Raw genomic sequence first — 20,462 nt, forward strand, 5'->3', positions numbered from 1 at the left:
GTCAAGTTAGCTGCTTAAAGGCTTTTCCAATGATTGATTTAAATCCTTGTATTTTTAAATTAATTTGAAGTTTTGCCTCTTTCACATGCCAGATGAAACTCTGCCCCTGTACATGATTTGGCTGGGGTTGAGTTAGTTTTCTTCGTGGTGGCTAGTATGTTTTGGGTTCGTGCTCATAATATTTTGATAAGTGGAAGTTAATCTAATTTATTGGAATAAAAAGTCAACACAATTGCACAATGAAGCTTTTCCAGCATTCAGAGGTTAAAAGATGTCCAAGGCTGTTTTAAAAAATGGTAAACGGAAATGTGCATGATATCTTAGTCACAAATAGAAAGCTTTACCTTTACACCTCGTTGTTGAATCTACAAAAAATATTCACAATATTTTTCTGACAATATGAAAGTGGCTGGAATTCATCACAGAGATTTTTTCCTGTTAAAATTATAAATAACACCTTATGAGGAAAGATACTGCAAGAATAATGTAACCTTCATATAAAAAAAATCTTTTTAATGCAGATGCTTGTGCTTGATGATCTAATAAACATAAACAGATATTTTCAATTTGTAAATATTTCCTTTTACTAATGTAGAAGTAACAAAGTGTACTGCAAATGTATTTCTGTTTTCAAAAGCATGTCTGTACTGCTATTACGGACTTAGAGAAAACCTCCGTATGAACTGCTTCAGTTGTATCTGAATCGCCAATATTAAGTAGATATTAGGCTTTCATGGGAACTGAGAGCTTCAGAAAATGGCTTTTAAATCAGGATGACTTGCCTTGGGAGTTTACACTGGCTCCCGTCCAAGCAGAAATATCCAAAAGAGCAAATTACACCTCCACACCCAGTTAGAAAGTCTTCAGGTATTAAGTTGTTTGTTAAGTAGAGTCATTGCGTTAGTAATTTTAGCTGTGTTTGTTCTTTGTGGAAGGCAACAGGCTCTTCCAGATAGTTTCAAAACACAGCAGGGCAAAACTTGATCTTATTAAAACTAAGTTTCTACATGAACTGTTGTTTCTCGCTTCACAGGTTTCCTCTGCTCTTCTCAGCCAAACTTATTGCTAATGTATCTCTCTCTGTTAAATAATTTTTCGCTAACATTTGTTTCAGAAACTGCCTTAAAAGCCCTTGCTTCAGGGAAAACAAGCAAAATCACAATTTTCACAACTGACTCATTTGTTTGTCTTTTTAGCCTTGTTACTTTTTATTTCCCACAAATGGAAGAAAAACTGTACCTCTTTCTTGCAGAAAAGTCCTGTTTGTTTGTGGTTTTTTTAAATTTAAAATTACAAGGTCAATAAATCTGATAAATGCTTTTTATACTTCCTTAGATTTCTAAATATAATGTATTACTTAAAGCTGTAGCTCAGTTCGGGTAAATGAATACCATATTATAGAAGTATGCTAAGAATTTATTTTCTGAATAGGTTTGTCTTCAGAAAGCAAGGGTGACTTAATGATTACAATATTAAAAACTTGTTTCACTTGGCCTTTTGCTGTTGTACTGGGAAATTTCTCTTGGAACTGTCATCTTTCCTCTGCATCAGCGATGAAACTTCCCAGCTAGTTTCAGTGAAGGGCAAGACTTATTCTAACTCACGGAGCCGTAACTGAAGGTAGAGTTCAGTTCAAAGGCTGATATATATGCAACCTACAAGCCCAACTTGTTCCTCTGGCTGCAGGGGACTCCTTGCAGGAGGAGGAAAAGCAGGATTGTGTTTTGCAGAGGGAAACATTGCTTTAACTCTTACTGTATGAAACCACAACGCAACCCAAAGGAAGTCTGCTGTGCAGTGCCTGGTGAAGATAACCTTCCCAACAGAGGACTCCAGTGCAATGCCATGCCCTCAGTCACCTGTGTATCTTCAGGGTGTCTGCAGCCTACTGACATAACTTTGTGAGAGATGGAGCTGTGGCAACCAGACATGCAGGAATTGCAAGCACAACTCATTCAAACTTCCCCTGCCTTGCATACCACTGCAGAATTGCCGTGCAGGCTCCTTTCCCCTCACTAAGGAGCTCAGCTGTCCCTCAGGCTCAGTGACTACTGCTGACACCAGCCAGGGCAGTTTGAATTATGCCAGCTCTCAGGGGTGATTCATCCTTCTCTTGTACATGTCTCAAAGCATGCTCAAAATCAGCATATTTCAACTCACACACATATGACTTCTAAGCCAGAAAAAATCCAGCTGCCATGGCTGTGGCTCATATGGTTAATTTCCAAGTTTAAGAGGCATGAATGCCCCCTTGTTGGCTGAATTTGTAATCTGCAAATGACAGGATAGGTTTTCTTTTGCCCTCTGTGGAATTTCTTGTAAATTCAGCTGCAGCATAGACACCAGAGCTTGTTTTGCAAGATATGCAGAAGTGAGCTGGTAGCATAACTAAACACAGCATAAGCCTTGAGGCTTCTTTTCCGGCCAGCTGTCAAAGCTTTGAAACTATCGTGTGTTTAAGGCACTGAAAGGACCACAGAGCATGAGCCTGATGGAATGCACGGTATTCGTTTATCTCTGGAAGTTTACATGTCCTGCTTGATGAATTAGAGCTATAAAGTGATGAAGTGAAAGATGAAAGAAGCTGCAAAGGAGTAAGAGCTTCTGCAGTTATAAAAACTGTTCGAAAACTTCTGTTCACCAAGAAAAATCTTGATTGAAAATACTTTAAGGGGTGAACAATTGATCTTGTACATGACCAGATTGAACCCTGATGGTGCTTGACTACATTATGATTTCTAGCAACTGCTCTAGAAAAGGACAATATTTTCCATTGAATGGGTAGTGTGAGCTCTAAAGCTGAATCATGAGTAGATACCTGACACTGTGTCATAGGGGAAGGGTAACAGGAGAGGGAATGAGCCACAAGTACACCCTAACCACAGAATCTTCTCCTTTTTTAGGTGTCGGCATTAGCTCTGTGCCAAGTGTCCACAAAGTTTTGCAGATGACTAGGCAACAAATTTGCAGCTAATACTGTATGTAAACAGCCTGTATTACAAACTTCTTAAGATTTAAGAGTGGTTTAATTATTTGTGTATTTCCTTTGTATTTAGCCAAAATGGCAATCTGATAATGCAAGGTGACTGAAAAATCTGCTGAAGAATTCATTTAAACACCCAAAAACCAAGGTTTAGAAGTAGATATGCCATGCCACTCACTTAAGTCATACAACATTGTTTCTGTGGTCACACCATTTGGAATAACTTCTGTAAGTGGAGAAATACATGTACTGGGTATTTCTTCAGAAGGATGGAAAGCCAACTCACTGTAGGGCTTCAGCTGATGCTCTGTCTTGCCAAATGTCATCACCCTGTGCTCCCTCTGTCGTCACTGGGAGGAGATAAGTATCTCCAGCAAGTAATTGAGAATTTGGACGCTCTGATTCATCATCTACAGGAGACTTCCTCTCCAGTGGCTGCCCAGGGAGGCAGTGCTCATATTTGCTTTACCCAAGTTAAGTGTTTAAAGTTAAATGAGCTAAAGATTCCTCCAGACTAGCCAGGGAAATTCCAGTGTTTTCTTCCATCTTAATTTCCTTTTCTGTCCTGGAAAGCAAGTAACACAGCAATTGTATTTAAAATATGTGCATTCCCTTCTGCAAATGAGACTGGCCACAGTATCTTTTTCTCAGAGAAATAAACAGGTTTATTTTTCTTACTGTTATCCCCAACTGCACTAAGACTTTACCCCAAATATTTTGGGAATGGTTTGGGCCCACTCAGCTCCTTTCCTCTTTAGCCATAGATGTTATGCTCCTACAACTGGAGTTTCCACCCTTACTGATGGATTCAGTTTAGGAGGTGGAAGGAGAAAAAAAAACTACTCCTACTCCTCCTCAGATATGCATATTGCCTTTCTGGTTACTTCTTTCTGGGAGACATAGTTTCTCTAAAGGATCATTTTTCCAGTGCATGGCTGATTGCATGAGGAAGGGAGAAGGATGAGCAAAGCAGACTGTGGCCTGGAGTTCAGGGGATTTATGGTGGGTAGAAAGGGAGTGTTTGGATACCAAGTCCAACATCCCCTCATCAATCACTCTGTCACTTACATCGATAACCAGTTACAAAGAGTTCTTGAATGACTGTTGCCTACCTCTTTTTTCTCTCCTCTTTAAGTCTGTTGCTGGTAGCATGTAATCAGCCATCTAGGTATTTAAATCTAATTGCATATTTTAGATTCAAAGACAAGGAAAACTGGGAGCTCTTGATTAAAAGATGGAGACTGCTTTTGCAAACGGAGACTGAGGAAAATGTCTTGCAGCTCATGACTTCCAGGAGGAACAGCGAGTTGCACCTGTTGCTGGTGTTACTTCTTGTGACTGGGGGCACAAAGGTCCATAGATATTTTCATAGGCCATAATTATGTGCATGAGTAGAAAATTTGGTCATTAGAGGATTCTCTAACTTCAGTAAACTAAACAAGAATCCAAAGCTGAAATCTGTATGCTAGAAAAACACAAGCTATAAATGCAGTACCAATTTTACAGATGGAAGTAAAATAAACATTAAACAAATAACCATGGGGAGCAATGGAATCTCCAGCATGTAAAAGCTTTGCATCAGGACCAGATATGTTCTGAATTATGTACTTTGTTTCTAATGCATGACAAGTAAAATTATTGTAATGGTCCCCTCTAGCCTTAAAACTATGAACTGCTTCCTCTGGTGCAGCAACCTAACTCAGCAGGCCAAGGGGAGAAGGAGTTTATTGCACCAGCCACTTCTCTTAAAACCACGCCCCAAAGGAAAGGTGCTTGCGAGGAAATTGGTGTGGTAGGTTAATGAAAGGCAACAGTGACCAGCACAGCGAGAGGATTCATTCATCCTCCTCTCTGAACAAGCGCGGTTTGCACCAGCTGGGGCAGGACGACCAGGAGAAGCATCTGGAAAATCACAACTGAGAGTGAAAACCGGGTTTTGAGAATGTTCTTCCATTGGTGTTGGTGGTCCAGCTCTCTAGTTTTGCATCCTATGTCTGTCCAAGTGCCACCTTTTATGAAGGTGGTGCTTTCTTCACCAGGAAAATGTTTCAAGTGCAAACTCAGCTCACGGCACCCACCACAAACTACTTATTTGCAGATTCCTCAAACTTTTCCATATAGCTTCCTCCTCCTCAAAAACTGGTTGAACATGCACTGTATACTTTTCTGAAGTAAGGAATAAAATCAGATGTGATTTAGAAAAAATTGAAGGTTTTGATGACCTTTCTTCAAATCATTTAAACTTTATGGTAAAATGTTAATTTTTTTCCATAAAAAGAGAAACTCCATGATTGTGCCATTTCTTATCTGAAATGCATCAGATAAGATTTTTCCAGCCATTTCTGGTGATCAACAGCAAAGAATAGCTGACATAGTGTCCATACTGGGAGCTGGTGGGTTTGGTAGGGCTTGTTTTTGAAGAATTGGCTTTTTATTCATGATAAATCATGATTGAATTTTAACAGGATTCTTAGAAACATTGTTCCTCCCTCTAATCTATGGATTTGGTATAAGTGGAAAGAGCTGTGTTTATTAAAGAGGATGACAGTCTGCTTTTTGCTTTCTTAGCAATTTCCATGCCAAACTACCAACTGTGTCAGTGTCTTTCTCAGCCATTTCCTAAATCCGGTTGTACCAGTAGAGTGAGGCTGACTTATTACCCTTCTTTTAGCTTTTTTGACAGCTGTTGAGAAGAGGACTATTAGCTTATTGTTGAAGAATGGTTAGAAGATCAGGGACGCAGGTCCCTGGAAGAGCTGTACAAGCAAACACCTTTTTAGCTTGACATAAGTAGGCCTCTTGCTAACTGCAGAAATCAGCAGGCCTTTGTAAGCCTCTTGCTAGCTGCAGAATAAGGAAATCGGGAGAACAGAAATCACGAGAATAAAGAAAGAAGGCAAGGACACAAACGCAGTGTTCCTGACAATCCTGTTATAGATAGACAACAGGACATGCTGACAAGATGTACTGACCATGAGGAATGAGGAGGAACCCTGAATCGCAACATTAGCAATACGTGTAAAATGTAGTTTTTTACCCAGCATCAATAGACAATAGAGAAGTGACAAGTATGCATATTTGAGTGTATAAAAGCAAAGTCTTGATTTCAATAAACTGAAGCTTGCATTATCAATCACATTGATTGTCTGCATGTCTTCCCTCGCCGGAGTCAACGTCAGCTTATTTTAGAAGATCATGTGTTTCACACAGAGGGAACCAATAGCATTCATAATATACAAATTTCTCCTATAAGCTTATTATAGGCACCTAGTCCCATTATCTGATATATTCAGCATTCCTTTATTCTGACAAGGTTGTTTTTATAGATTCTTCACATTTCTGGTTTTATTTGCTGCTCCTTTCAAGTCTGAAATATCTGAGCAATTGCTTGGAGGGAAAAAAACCCCAAATATTTCTTTCAAAGGAAGATTCTATTGCACACCACACAAAAATTTTCATGTTTCCAGGGCCAGGACCTGGACTCAATGACCCTTGTGCAACCCTTCCAACTCAGGCTGTTGTTATTCTATGATTTCCCATTTTTATTACCATTATTAATAATACTGCTACTACTATAAATCAATTATACAACACTGTGTTTTTTATGAACATGACTAAACCCAAATTCTTTTCCACAAAGAATAAAAAAGAGGTGTTAGAGATGTGCACATGCCTGCAGGCTATGATCTTGCTGGCATAATGGAGACCAGAGATATGGTGAGATGGATCCTACAACTGGAGTGTTAGAAGGGAAGGGAAGGATGGAGGTTCTTTAGGAAGGACAGGTAGGGAAGACAAGGAGAGGGTGTTGTGCTCTAAGTCAATGACCAGTTGGAGTGCATGGATCTCTGCTTGGGGATGGATGAAGAGCCACCAAAAGCTTAATGGTCAGGATTAAAAGGAGGGCAGGGACAGGTGGTTTTATAGTGGGGGTCTGCTACAGACCATGGGACCAGAAAGATTGGTAGATGAGACTCACTATGGACAGATAGGAGCATTCACAAGCCCTGGTGCTCATGGTGGGGCTTCAGCTGCCAGGATATCTGTTGGAGGGACAACATAGCAATTCAGAAGGCTCCTGGAATGCACCAATAGTAATTTCCTTCTCCAAGTGACAGATGTGCCAACAAAAAGCAGTGCTGTGCTGGACCTTGCTCTACAAACAGGGATGGGCTGGCAGGGAACGTGAAGCTCTGGGGCAGCCATGAATTGGTGGCATTTGAGATCCTCACAGCAGTGAGGAGGGTGCACAGCAAGTTCCCTACCTTTCACATCAGGCAGATTTTGGCGTCTTCAGTCATCTGCTTCATAAAGCACCAGGGAATACAGTGTGGAGGAAAGAGAGGCTCCAAAACACTGGTTAATATTCAATGATAACCTCCTCTAAGCTCAGGAATAAGGAAGTCAGGCAAGAACACCAGAAGCCCTGTGTGGATGAACAAGGAGCTCCTGGACAAATTCAAACACAAGAAGGAAGTCCATGGTGGGTGGAAGCACAGATAGGTAGTCTGGGAGGAATAAAGAGAAAATTGTCCTAGTGGCCAGAGATCAGGTTAGGAAAGCTAAATCCCTAAGAGAATTAAATTTGGCCAGGGACATAAAGGGCAACAAGGAAAGTTTCCATAGGTAAGTTGGTGATACACAGAAGACTAGGAAATATGTGGGTCCTCTCAACAAGGAAATGAGAGATCTGGTTACCTGAGATAAGAAGAAGACAGTTGTACTCAAGGACTTTTGGTTTCAATCTTCATCAGCAATTGTTCCCTCCACACCACCCAAGTCACTGAAAGTAAAGACAGGAACTGAGAAAATTAAGAACTGCCAGCTGTAGGAGAAGATCAGGTTCAAAAACAACTAAGGAACCTGAAGGTACAGAAATCCATGGGACTTGATGAGACACATCCCCAGGTCCTGAGGGAACTGGACAAGGAAGTGGCTAAGTCACTATCCATCATATTTGAGAGGTTCTGGCAGTCCAGTGAAGTTGCCACTGATGGAAAAATGGGAAACATAACCCCAATTTTTAAAAAGATAACCAAGAAAGACCCAAGGAACTACAGGTCAGTCAGTCTTACCTTAGTGCCCAGCAAGACTAAGGACCAGATGCTCCTGGAAACTGTGGTGAGGGAAATGAAAAATAAGAATATGATTGATAACAGTCAACATGGCTTCACTAAGGGTAAATCATGCCTGAAAAATTTGGTGGTATTCTGTTACCAGGTTACAAAGTTGGTGAATAAAGGAAGAGCAACTGATGTAATCCACCTGGACCTGTGCAAAGCATTTGACACTGTCTAGCACAACATCCTTGTCTCTAAACTGGAGAGACAGGGATTTGATGGATGGTCAATTGGTCAATAATGAATTGGCTGAATGGTCACAAATCAAAAATTATGGTCAGCTGTGGCCTGATGTCTGCATGGATACCACTGATGAGTGGCATTACTCAGAGTTGCTACTGGGAACAACACCGTTTAACATCTTTGTCAGTGTCACAGGCAGTGGGATTGAGTGCACCATCAGCAAGTTGCTGCTGATACCAAGCTGTGTGTGCAATCAGCAGAGGGAAGTGATGCCTTCCTCTGGATGGCATCCAGAGGGACATGGACAGGCTTGAGAGGTGGGCCCATGTGCAACAAAGCAAAGTGCAAGGTACTGCAAAATGCAAGGACCTGGATCAGGGCAATTCCAAGCACAAACACAGGCTTGGCAGAGAATGAATTAAGAACAGCCCTGAGGAGAACAACCTGGAGCTTTTAGTTCAACATGAACCAGCAATGTGCGCTTGTAGCCCAGAAAGCCAACCGCAACCTGAACTAGATCAAAAGCAGCATTGCCAGCAGGTCAAATGAGATGATTCTGCCCCTCTGCCTGCTCTTGTGAGACACCACCTGGAGTGCTACATCCAGCTCTGGGGCCCTCAGCATAAGAAGGATGGGGACCTGTTGGAGAAAGTCCAGAGGAGGGCCATGAATATGATCAGAGGGCTTCTCTCATGAAGACTGGTTGAGAGAGTTGTTCAGTCTGGAGAAGAGAAGGCTCCAAGGGATGCCTTATAGCAGCCTTTGAGTGCCTGAAGAGGGCCTTCAAGAGAGTTGGAGAGGGACTTTTTACAAGGGCATGTAGTGATAGGACTAAAGGGAATGGCTTTGCACTGAAAGAGGGTAAGTTTAGTTTGGACATATAAGAAATTCTTTATTGTAAGGGTGGTGAGACACTGGAATAGGTTGCCCAGAGAACTTGTGGACGAATCATCCCTGGAGGTGCTCAAAGCCAGATTGGATAAGGCTTTGAACAACCTCATCTCATGGAAGTTTCTCTATCCATAGGGAGGATAGAACTAGATAATCTTTAAGGTCGCTTTCAAGTCAAACCATTCTGTGATAAGACACTTGCCAGTAATTAACAAAAAAAGATAGACACAGTTACAGTCAGCCCATAGTCCAAAGGTGGGAGGGCAGAAAGAGTATATATGGTTAGCAGAGTAGCCTATCCTTGCAGAACATACAGTACCCTCTGTGTTGCTTCCTGGAGTTGCACTCTCCCCGTCAACTTGAAGTCAGTGCTTGGTTGAAGTAGACTTAGGTTTCACACACCTTTCTAAAGCTAGTTTGGCAAACCTGCATTGCTCAGGTACACAGCTGAATCAGTGGATGAAGCGTTCTGCCTTGCTGGAGCTCAGCTTATCACCTTGGATGTGGGGTACAGAAACTGTTTATCAGCTTCCTGAGTGACTGGTTGTTTTCTTAGGTGTGTGCCAGTACTCAGTGCACTATAAAGCCACACCTCTCCATTTTCACCACTCTCATTCCTTGTCTAATTACATGTGCACTGTCATATCTTGTGAAACCAACTGGATAACTTGCTAATATTATGACCATGATTCCTTTTTCTTTTTCTTTTTTTTTTTTTTTTTGGGGTTGTTGAGGCATCAGTTTTATATTTAACAGTGATTGAGACATTTTTAGTGTTTAATCTTTGCTTGTTCTGGCAACATCATTTATGCATCACAGTCATAAAGGTATAAACTGCTGGTAATGATTTACCTTTTTACAGAACTAAGTACTAGTGTGAAATCCATTATTTGAAGACTTATCCTTATTCTTAATACCTGCTTTTCTTTTGTTGGCTCCACCTTCCCATCTTATGTCTTTGTGTAAAAGAAACCCAAAATATCCTGGAAGCTCAAAGATAGCATGTGGGGGGGTTGTGTTTTTTTCTAAATTTGCTGCAAAAGCCAGCTTTGTCTCAAGGTCAAATTTCAGAACATCTCTAGCTGAGTAACAGATGCAGAGGAAAGGCAAGGAGGGGATGACTGTGAATTCAGTGAAATGGCAGACAACGTAATATTGTCTGATGTTGCATGGGTATCTCAACATCTTTTGGCAGATGCAAGGTGATTATACATTCCCATCATATTGATTAATTTCTGAATGTGTCTTCAAGTACAGTGTCATATTTCATGCATGGATTAGATATACCAAATGATCAGAGAGAGCACCTGGAAAAACTTGTGTATCTTTCATAGCAGCAAGGGAGCCCTCCTCAGCAATGGAGGAAGCTGCAGGTGGGGAAGGGTGGAGGGCATGGTAAAGGTCTGGAGAATGAAAATCCCCACTGCAGGTACCACGGGATGATCTACCACAGTGACAAGGTCTGCCCTGAGGGACACCCCTGAGACATCCCCTAAGATGCCAAGGGGCTCAGCACCCCCTACAAGTACTGCAAATTCATAGTGCCACTGGGGGTGTGTACCAGGCACTAGTGGAAAAATACACATTTTTAGATTTGTATGGCTCAGGTCTGAAGCATTTTAGCCAAAATGCCATACAAACAAAATTAGAAAAATACATATCAGCTGGTTTAAAAGGGTTTCCTAGAGGCAATTTTTCCACATAAACCCCCAGAGGGGGGGAATAGCAAAAAAATCCCAACCAATCAACTAACCAACCAACCAAACAAACAAACAAAAACTAGATTAGTCAACATGGAGAATACCTATTTCCCGAGATTTTGTCATATACCTAGAATGCTTGTTCAAATGATTTAAACTAAGCATGACTTAAAATTTTTCATGTGTCCTTTAGATATCATACACAAGGTGAGTGAGCACTTGGCATCAGTCTCTGCAGTCCTGTTGGCTCCCCCTGTGCTCAGAGGCAGCGCTGTTGTCTCCATGGGTGTTGGGAGTTGTGGTGTCTGTGAAAACTGTGAGTAGACAACAGAAAGCAGGGAGATTTCACAGGTGTAGTAAAAGTTGTGTTAATTAAACTGGAGAGAAGTGGGATCTCAAACTTTTCAGAGTTTCCTCCATGTGATGGTGACCAAAACAGAAAATTAGCCTCTCAAGATTCAAAAGGAAACAGATCTGGATAAAATGCAGAACTTCATAAGAAATCTAAATCTCTGTATTGTATACATAATTAAGGCAAATTAATAGACAAATAATTTTGTAGGAAGTATTTTTAAAAAGAAGCTTCAATAAATACCAAAGTGGATATTTGCTTGCACAGAATCTCAGTCGTATATGTAATCCCAATAATTGCTTCCTTTTAATTAGGCTTGTAATAAGTACCCAACCCAGTCTGGATGTTCTTCAGCAACTTGTCTGAAATGTCCATGGGCCAGATTGCAACAGAAGCTGACAGAGGAACAATGGAATAACACACTGTGAGCCTGCCCATCACCAACTGACCAGCGCAAGGGTTGGTCACATCTTCAGTTCACACAGAGTTTAGAACTCAGGCACAGATAAATCCCACCTGTCTGACTAAGTGCCTGCCCAACAAAGGCACCACAGAGTGTGATGCTAGAAGCACAGTCATTTCAACTTTCTAAAGAGTCAGAAAGAGCCATCTCTCGAGGCTCATCTTTGATCTGTCTGGAGCAGGTGACACTCTATTGACAATAGAGGTATTTGTAATGCTTAACTTAAGCAGGTTATATGAACCCAGGCCTTGGAGGGATGTAAGGGAAAGCTGGTCCACACAGTAGGTATGATAGGCATGGGAAATAGTAGACAGCTTATTAAATGCTGCTCCAGCCTCAGGTGATCCCCTTTACACCCTGGGGGGTTTTATTTCTTCGACTTAGAGATGTGAGAAATTTCCACCATCTGCTCTTCAACAGAGGGTTTGCAAGGCCTAACAAACTAGACAGGTGTACAAAAGTGCCTATATCAGGAGAATAAATTAGAAGCCTGATTCACATAATTTAGCTTCATGGATGGGGATTCAAACCTCCTGTAGAGATGCTTCTTGCTATACTATATATGGGGAAACCCATTTCACCTACAGAAACAGATTTCCCCTCATGGGACCTATTCCAAAGTTCAGGGAACTCAGAGACATCCATTCCCATGAATTCAATAATCTCTGGGTCAGTCACTTCCCAGAGATGAAAGACAGAATCCAGAACAACTGGAGAGATAAAACAAGCTGATCTTTATTTCCAGCAACGCACCACATTAATCCTTAATAGTACATAATGATGGTTATTTGCAGGGAAGGCTTACTCTTGATTAAAAGAGAAGTTTAGTTGTCATTCTTAGAAGGTATGCTCTTTATTTTGTTGTGTAAGGCCCCATCATTCAGTAAGATGCCAGTAAATGACCTGGAGAAGGCGACTAATGAACGACAACTTATTGCTCTCACAACAGACTGCATTCAGTGAAAAAGTCCTAATGTTTAAAACAACAGAAGGAAGAACTTCTCCACATTGCACCCAACCAAATTGGAGGAACTCACTGCCACAGGGTGTTTTGGTGGTATAAAAGTGTTCAATTAATGAAGCATTAACAGTGCATCAAATACTGTTAGGCTTAGCTGTATGGATGCAACTTCCAGCTCATGAAGTTCCTAACCACCAATGACCCTCTTTCATGAGTTCCTTTCTGAGCTTGGCTATTAAACCAAGCAATTGCTGTTGGCCACTCTCAGATTCAAGCTGTTAGGCTAAAGGGAACTATGGTCTGATATCCATGGCTAGTGATGTGATACATATTTATGTCATTGTGTCCACTTAATATCTTTATTAAGACATCTTCTCATAAGTTCAGTATGCAAGCACAGAATATACAAAGATCCTCAGCCAGACATAACGCTCGACAGGCTTTGTCTAAAACATAAAAAAGTTCAGATGCCGACATTACCAGTGCTGATATAAAACCAGAAAATAACAATGCCACTGCACTAAAGAAGTTGATGTGTAATATGTTATGTAAATAAAATATAAAAGAGAAGTATTATATTATGGAAATATTAAAATACATATTCCAGGCTTAAGCCTGTCACTTTGGCTTTTTCACACAGAAAATTATTAAAAAATCTGACCTCTTAAAATATTTTTATTTTACTTAGTGACTTTCATGTCTAATTACTAATTTTTAATAAAGCACTGTGTTAGAGAGGTGATATTAACCTTACTGGTTACTGTTGCCAATGGCAATACAGCAATGATGATTGCTGAACCCTATGACTTCCACTTTCTCGTTGTGCCTTAACACCCAGATGCAGGCTGCACCGCAAAGATATGTCTTGAAAAAAAGACACAGGTGTCCATGCACCAAAATAATTTGGAGGGGCAGGGCACCACCTGAAGTCATTATCAATGTCATGATGACTAAAATGGTAAAAACATCCAAACAAATGGCTACTTTTTCAGGGACCCAGTTCATACTTGATTAAGGCTGGATCAAGAATATCTTTGTGCTATTAGTCATGCAATTCACACAGCAATCACTGCCTGAGCCGTCAGATTAGACAAGAAACTGCATGTTTTGCTTGTAGCTCACATACCTAGACTATAAAGTCAGTTGAAAAGAAACGATCACACTCCCCAGTACTGCCATGAGAGCTGGTTTGTTAGTGCTGTGGAAGTGCAAATGCTCCCTGAGCCTCAGCAAAGGCAGCAGATGAAGATTGCTGACCATGCCCTGCAGCAGCATCTACAAATACCTGGTCATTGCTATAAAAAGGCTGCACTGGGACTTCTCTAATCACCAGGCATACCCATTAATTAGAGTACAGGCTCTAAGGGCTAGAAGGAAAGGCACTGCTTTCCTTTCTCTCATCTGTCCTTCTTCTCAGGAAGGAGGCAACATTAAGGGATTAACTCTCCTTGCAACACGTTTGAAGGCACTGCGAGAAGCATCCAGCCAGCAAGACTCCTGCGACCCCTCCTCTAGCTCTACTGCAGTGAGAGCTGGACTAAGAGCAGGCCTATCTGTCTTTCTGCCTGTCTCTCATCTGCCCATCCTGCTTAGCAGTTTTCAGGGGGAAGGAAACACATCAAGGTACCAGAGATAACAGAGCTCTCCAGAAAAAAGGACTTCGGTTGAACAAAGATGGGAATGAGATGTCTCTTGGCTGGAGCGGAAAAAAGTTGAAAGTAAAAGCAGGATGAGAGCACTATGCTGCAGTTTACTTGCTTTTGGGTACTGAAAGCATTAAGACCAAATAAAAATATAACATTGCTCAGGGTTTCAAATCCATGGATGCTTTAATCTAATATATTTAGAGATGGTGAGTTTGTTTGTGTTAGTTTAGACATACATTCCTGGCTCATTTGGGGCCTGAACATGAACTTGAAATATAAATATATAAATATATAAATATATAGCTATGAATATTTATCCAAAAAATCTGAATTTTCCTGTCATGAACTTTGAGGTTCTCAAGATTATATGCAGACTTTATCCTTGCTGTTATCTTCTTATCAACTACAAAGAATTAGCAAGTCAGCTGAGGGAGGATCACCAGAAGAGTGAAGAAGGGCTACAGACACAGTTTTACAGCTTTTCCCGTTATGCCCAGACATGCTTCTGCTCTTCCACTTGCTTACCTGAAGCCAAATGTTTTGAAACTGATACCTAACTTTCACCATCTAAATCAAATTCACCTTTAACTGACATAAGTATAAAGGTTCATGCTTCAGCTTTACAAGTCAAGATTTTCTGGTTGTTGGTTTGTTGTGCTTGTTTGGGGTTTTTTACTAACTGCTGAAATTGGACTCAAAATCATCCTCTTTTGAAGTGATGCTGTGATGCTGTTACCCAACAGGGTTTTCTAATTAGCAGGCCTGATTTTAGCAGTACTAATCTGGTGGTGCTTGACATGTTTCAATGTCATGCCACTTAGATGCTTGGATGTGACTTCATGATTCTGTTACCTGGTAAGAGATTTTGCTTGAAGTTCAGCCTCTGCCTGTTACAAAACTGGTCCTGAGTAGCTCCATATTGCTGCTATCCTCCTAGATCTATACTTTCTTGGCATTTTCACCCTTAAATCTAGGATTATAAATGTTCTTTGTCCCAGCACAGAAGTTCTCTTCTTTATCTGTAAGCAGGATAGCTCTTGAGATTTCTAATTTATTTTTAGTTAAACAAAATAAACTGTAAAAGCAAAATTTCCAAATTAATATTAATGTTTTACTCATTAGGCACTGAAAAACTTGGACTAAATCGTAAAATATAGAACATATTTCAAACGTTATGCCAGAGTTTTATTTATCCACATTGCTTTATCCATCCTACTCTTTGCCAAACTAACCTTAACTTCCCTCGCATGTACTTCACTGGGTTTTTTAGTTTGGGGTTGGGTTTTTTGGTTGCTTGGATTTTTTTTAACCTCTGGAGATATAATGTAATCTTTTGGCATTATTGAAATTCCAGAAATGTAATCAGATACCACTAATTATCTTTCACTTAACACTGATGATTCAAAAAACTGAAATAAATAATTAAAGATATAATAATGTTAAAATATTTGCAATATAAATAGTAGATTGTTTCTGGTTTCAGATGGGTGTTTCAACTAACATTATAGTCTCTTCAATTCTGATGATCTTTCATTATTTATCTAGCTGCCAATATGTATGTCACAGGTACTGCAAAGAACAACTTTCCAATAGCTTTTAATGAAGTAAGGTGTTTTATGAAATAATTCCAGAAGCACGTTGGGGTTTCTTCATATCCTTTTTTTATGAAACTGCTTTTTACTTTTTCATGTGTTTTAAGGGAAGAGACTGATTGCTCTCCAGTGCTTGTGAAGTAAAATAGCAGTGTCCCCTTTGTTCCTGAATTGTGAGTGTGGTTCTTTGTCTCCAACCCCACACCCAAATAGAAATTTGCAATGGATTATATTCAAAATGCTGTCAAGACATTGGCACAGCACAGGGAAGTACACCAATTTCACCCATACCCAAAGCGAGTCAGGCAAAATGTCAGCTGAGATACATTAATAAATTGACTGCCCTTCATATAAAATTGTTAGATCAATGTCTTTCTTTAACAAGAAGAAAGTTAATTATGTGTTGCAAGTGATGTTTTAAACATTATATTTAAAAAGCAGTAATATAAACCATTTATTTTGCACTCACATGAGCTTTGCTTACTGTCTGAACTGAACAGGTTTCCTCTCTCCTATTGTATCAGAAGGTTTTGGTTTTATTTCTTTATTTAGCAAACTAGGAGAAAGCAGACCACCATACAGGCAGCTACGTTCTTACATGCAGCATCGCAGATACGAGCAACCTGCAGCAAAGCAGCACACTGGTCCTGCCACTGACCTGTCTAACTTTCCTGTACTAAGACCATTTTCTCCCTCGAGTCAGCAAGGAGTATGCTTCTCCTTTGGTTTCAGTTCCCCTCTCCAAGGATGCTTCTCTTCATACCTAAACATCTTCAAGAAAATCAGCTCTAAAATCACCATCACAGGCCAAAGCCTGTGAAGGCATTAATTCATTATGACTTTGCTAATCCCACCAGGAATACAAGATGTTCACCTTTCATTAATATGAACCATAAGTTTCTAGGATTTTTATTTTCTGTGATAATTGAGTAAAAACTGCAGAAGTTTCTGAACGTCTCCTTTCTTTTTTTTTGACTTTCAAGTAACAGTTAGGCCAAACTTTGTTCATCTTGGATGCATTCAGAATTTCTCTCTGTACCAGGAGGCCATTGCCTTCACCTATCTGCAGCACTTCTGCATCCTGCTCAGAGCAACGATCCTGATCCTGTCTGTTGCTCTCTCTGGTGAAAGTGAGATAAGATCAAGGCAGAGTCCATTCCCCACAAACCGATACTCTTTCACCAGAAACAAAAGCAAAATCTAGTCTGGACAAATACCAGAAATCAGACAGCTGTGTCTACTGCTTTGGAGACCCAGGTAGCTACAAAGCCAAGGCCAAGCACCCTTAGATCTCGCTGGAGGGAATGGGAGCTGCTGCATTTGGTTTCTTAAAACCAGTAGGAATCAATCAGCAGTAAAACCTAGAAAATGAAATGAAGGTGATCATCATCCCCATCTTTAAAGGAATAATTTGTGAGATTGGCCACTACATATGAAACTCACTACCTAAGCAAATATCTTGTTGATCTTTACCGCTCCTGGATTGCTGCTGCTTTCCAGAGTCTATCTGATGTCTATTACCTGTCTTCAGTTCTTCCTTTCTAGGCACCAAAGATAGGCTAAGTAAACTCAAGGAATGAAAAAAAGATCTGCCTAGCCTCTTTCACTCTAAGAGGTAAAGCAAGTGAGGAAGCTTGGGACGACTTCAGTAGTAAGTGAATTCTGCCTTCTCAATTACGTCTTCCTTTTTAGGAGATAATAATGAAAGACAGAGGACAACTTTGGGGTTTGAGAGAGATGGAGAGGGCCATAGTCTCCAAAGAGTTTCTTGACTTTCCAACATGGCACCTGAAGACCTCTGAAGAACTTCTCTGGTCAGCACATCGTGCATTCTCTGATATCACCTCCCAGATGCTGCCATGCCAGTGAATGTTCTATTTTACACCAGAAGTCTGTGCTCCATCACTGCAGACCTGCCTTACACAGAAAACTTAAGGGAATAGCATGGTTTGGACATAGGCCTTGGAGAGATCCTGGGCTGTGCAGTCAGGCCCAGGAGCTGGGAAGTACTCCCATGATTGTAATAGCAGAGAGATGACAAGATTGTCTTTCAGTGGTGGGACTCATCACTTAGGGGGACCTGTGGCAGTAGCTCATTCAGGCATCCTTAACCTGCATGTAAGCCTAGACCCTACTGCAAACCCCTGAGCCACTGAACTTGGCTTCAGCAGAAGATGAAACTCACTAGCTGTTCATTAAAAATAAAAGGAAGATTGTGCCCCAAAATGGGAGAATAAGAAGGCAGCCAGGAGATGCTAATTGCTTGAAAAAATAGCAGATGACTGTGACTCAGGGCTCTTATGAATCCAAATATTTGTCTGCTGCTGTTGAATCCAAAGGTTTGACAGAGATGACAGGCATAATCTGAGAGTGAGCAATTTCATGATTGCATTGCTCTAATCATTCTTATTTCTGCACACTTTTTTCTTATATACATTTTCTAGTTTAGTTGCAAGGCTGTCTTTCTGATTATATTTCTAGGTTTGCCCCACACATTTTCAGCAACTCAGAAATGACATTTTTATCATCATGATTATTATTATCAACTGTCACTAGCAGCAGTAAGCTGAATGAATAGGCTCCAAAAATCATCTGTTCTGAGGAAACTGAAAATTGCCTTTGGCATGATTCTGTGAAAATCAAATTTTAACATTCAATTTCATACCCAGACAGATGGTTGATAATATAATGAGAGAAATTCTTTTGGACTGATACGTATGCTTAGCAATCTGAAATAATGTTAGCAGGAGAAGCCCATGCTGCATAAAAGTTTTATCAGCAAAAACCAGTGGTCCTGCTGACATTTAAGTGAGATTCTCAAAATATATCAAAACATAAGTATATGATGAAGCAGAAACCTGTGTATAATAAGCATCGCAAAGTGTGTCTGTGTGCCTTACTTGTAAAACAAGTCCCAGGAGCTTCAGCTCCATAAATGTAAAATAAGGTATATCAGAGGTGAGTGCTTTGCCATATGCCACTCATAAGTTATCTTCAAGTGCACCAGGTGAGACAGAGTCCTGTCCCTGCTTTGCTGAGGTATTTCAGACAAGTCACTGCATCTTGCTGTGCCTTGGGTTCCTCATATTAAAACAAGGTAAATCTTACCAACCTCATCACACACTGCTTTGACAGAGCTAATGGCATTTCCCATTTGCCTTCCCCTTCTATTACAGAAACTCTATTTTGTAGTCTTCCATATAGTCTGAATATAACACTGATAATATAATTTAAATCCATATTCCTGGGTGTTTGCCAGAAAACAGATAGTCCGGGATTTAGGCTGGATTTCTCTTTCAGAATGGAGGTCTTTGTTAACTTAAGTAGGACAGATTCCCTAGGTAACTGCTGGGTAAACATGCTTCCTTTCATCAAGAGGGTAAAGCTAGAGCAGAAAAGTTTAATTGTTTCTGTTGTTGGGGTTTTTCACTTCCCACACAGGAAGGTTAATTTGAGAGTGCAGTATTAGGGTGTGTGTTCATTATTATCTCATGTAGATACGAGACCCTCGAGGGGGAAATTGCTCATTGCTGACCTGGATCAAAAGCCTCCTCTCCAAACCTCACAAGAGGGGCTGTGCCAGGGAGGGGTGGAGAACCAAATATTTTCCTGTGAGATGTTCAGAAAGTTGACGGAAATGTGTGTATATGTATATATTTGTCTGAAAGTAGACTGCATCAAATATGGATGAAGCAGGTTTGAAATCAGCTGCAGGCTTGGGCTTTTGCACTATTGGAGACCCATTTTAAAAAACTGACTCAAGAACCGTGTTTTAAAAGTAACAAGACCACTACCATAGAGAAAGGGTGCTTTCAGAAGCACTCAAATACATCAGATAATTCCTGCAAATGGGAGTCACTAGGATGTGGACTCTTAGCTAGCTCTGTAATATCAGTAAGTCACTGGTCGAATTTTTGGATGCCAAAAAAATATTTAAAAAATCTTTCCATGGAAATAAAAGTTTTAACTGCATTATATGCCAATTATATTTTAAATTATGTAGCTCTGTTTCCAAAATGATCCATGGCCCCTTCCTCTACTGTTTTGTAAGGTGCTAATAGTGGTAAGAGAAAAAAGCACAAAAACATTCATCCAGAATATAAAGGAGAGAAAAGCACCAAGAGCACAAAATGACTGTTAGGTGGATGCCAATGGTACTGTTTTATTAACTCCCATATTCCAAAAGGGTAAAGTCAGCAGATTAGGATTTCTTCTTCAAGCTGCATCAATTTTTTAGTCATTTTTACTTAGAATAAACTCATTTTAAAACATTGTAAATGTGCAAACTGTATTTTTTGAGCATTTGTTTGGAAATCCTATTTGAAATTTCATGACAAGTTTTCCCACTGAAGAATTGTTCTTATTTATCTTTTCTCATATGTCCACGTGTACTCTTCATAATGAGGTATGGCACAGAAAGAGGCAGTGGTAACAGCTGGTACTTCTGTTTCACTTCTGCTGAGGTTATTATAGTTGTTTGAGGCATTTCATCAACTTTTTCAAATTGTCTTCTGTTATAATAAAAAAAAATTGACACAGCAAGGGATATTTTGGTCTGTAAAAGAACATGC

This window comes from Corvus brachyrhynchos, unplaced genomic scaffold, assembly GCF_000691975.1.
Source record: "Corvus brachyrhynchos isolate BGI_N302 unplaced genomic scaffold, ASM69197v1 scaffold60, whole genome shotgun sequence".
NCBI classification, from domain to species: Eukaryota; Metazoa; Chordata; class Aves; order Passeriformes; family Corvidae; genus Corvus; species Corvus brachyrhynchos.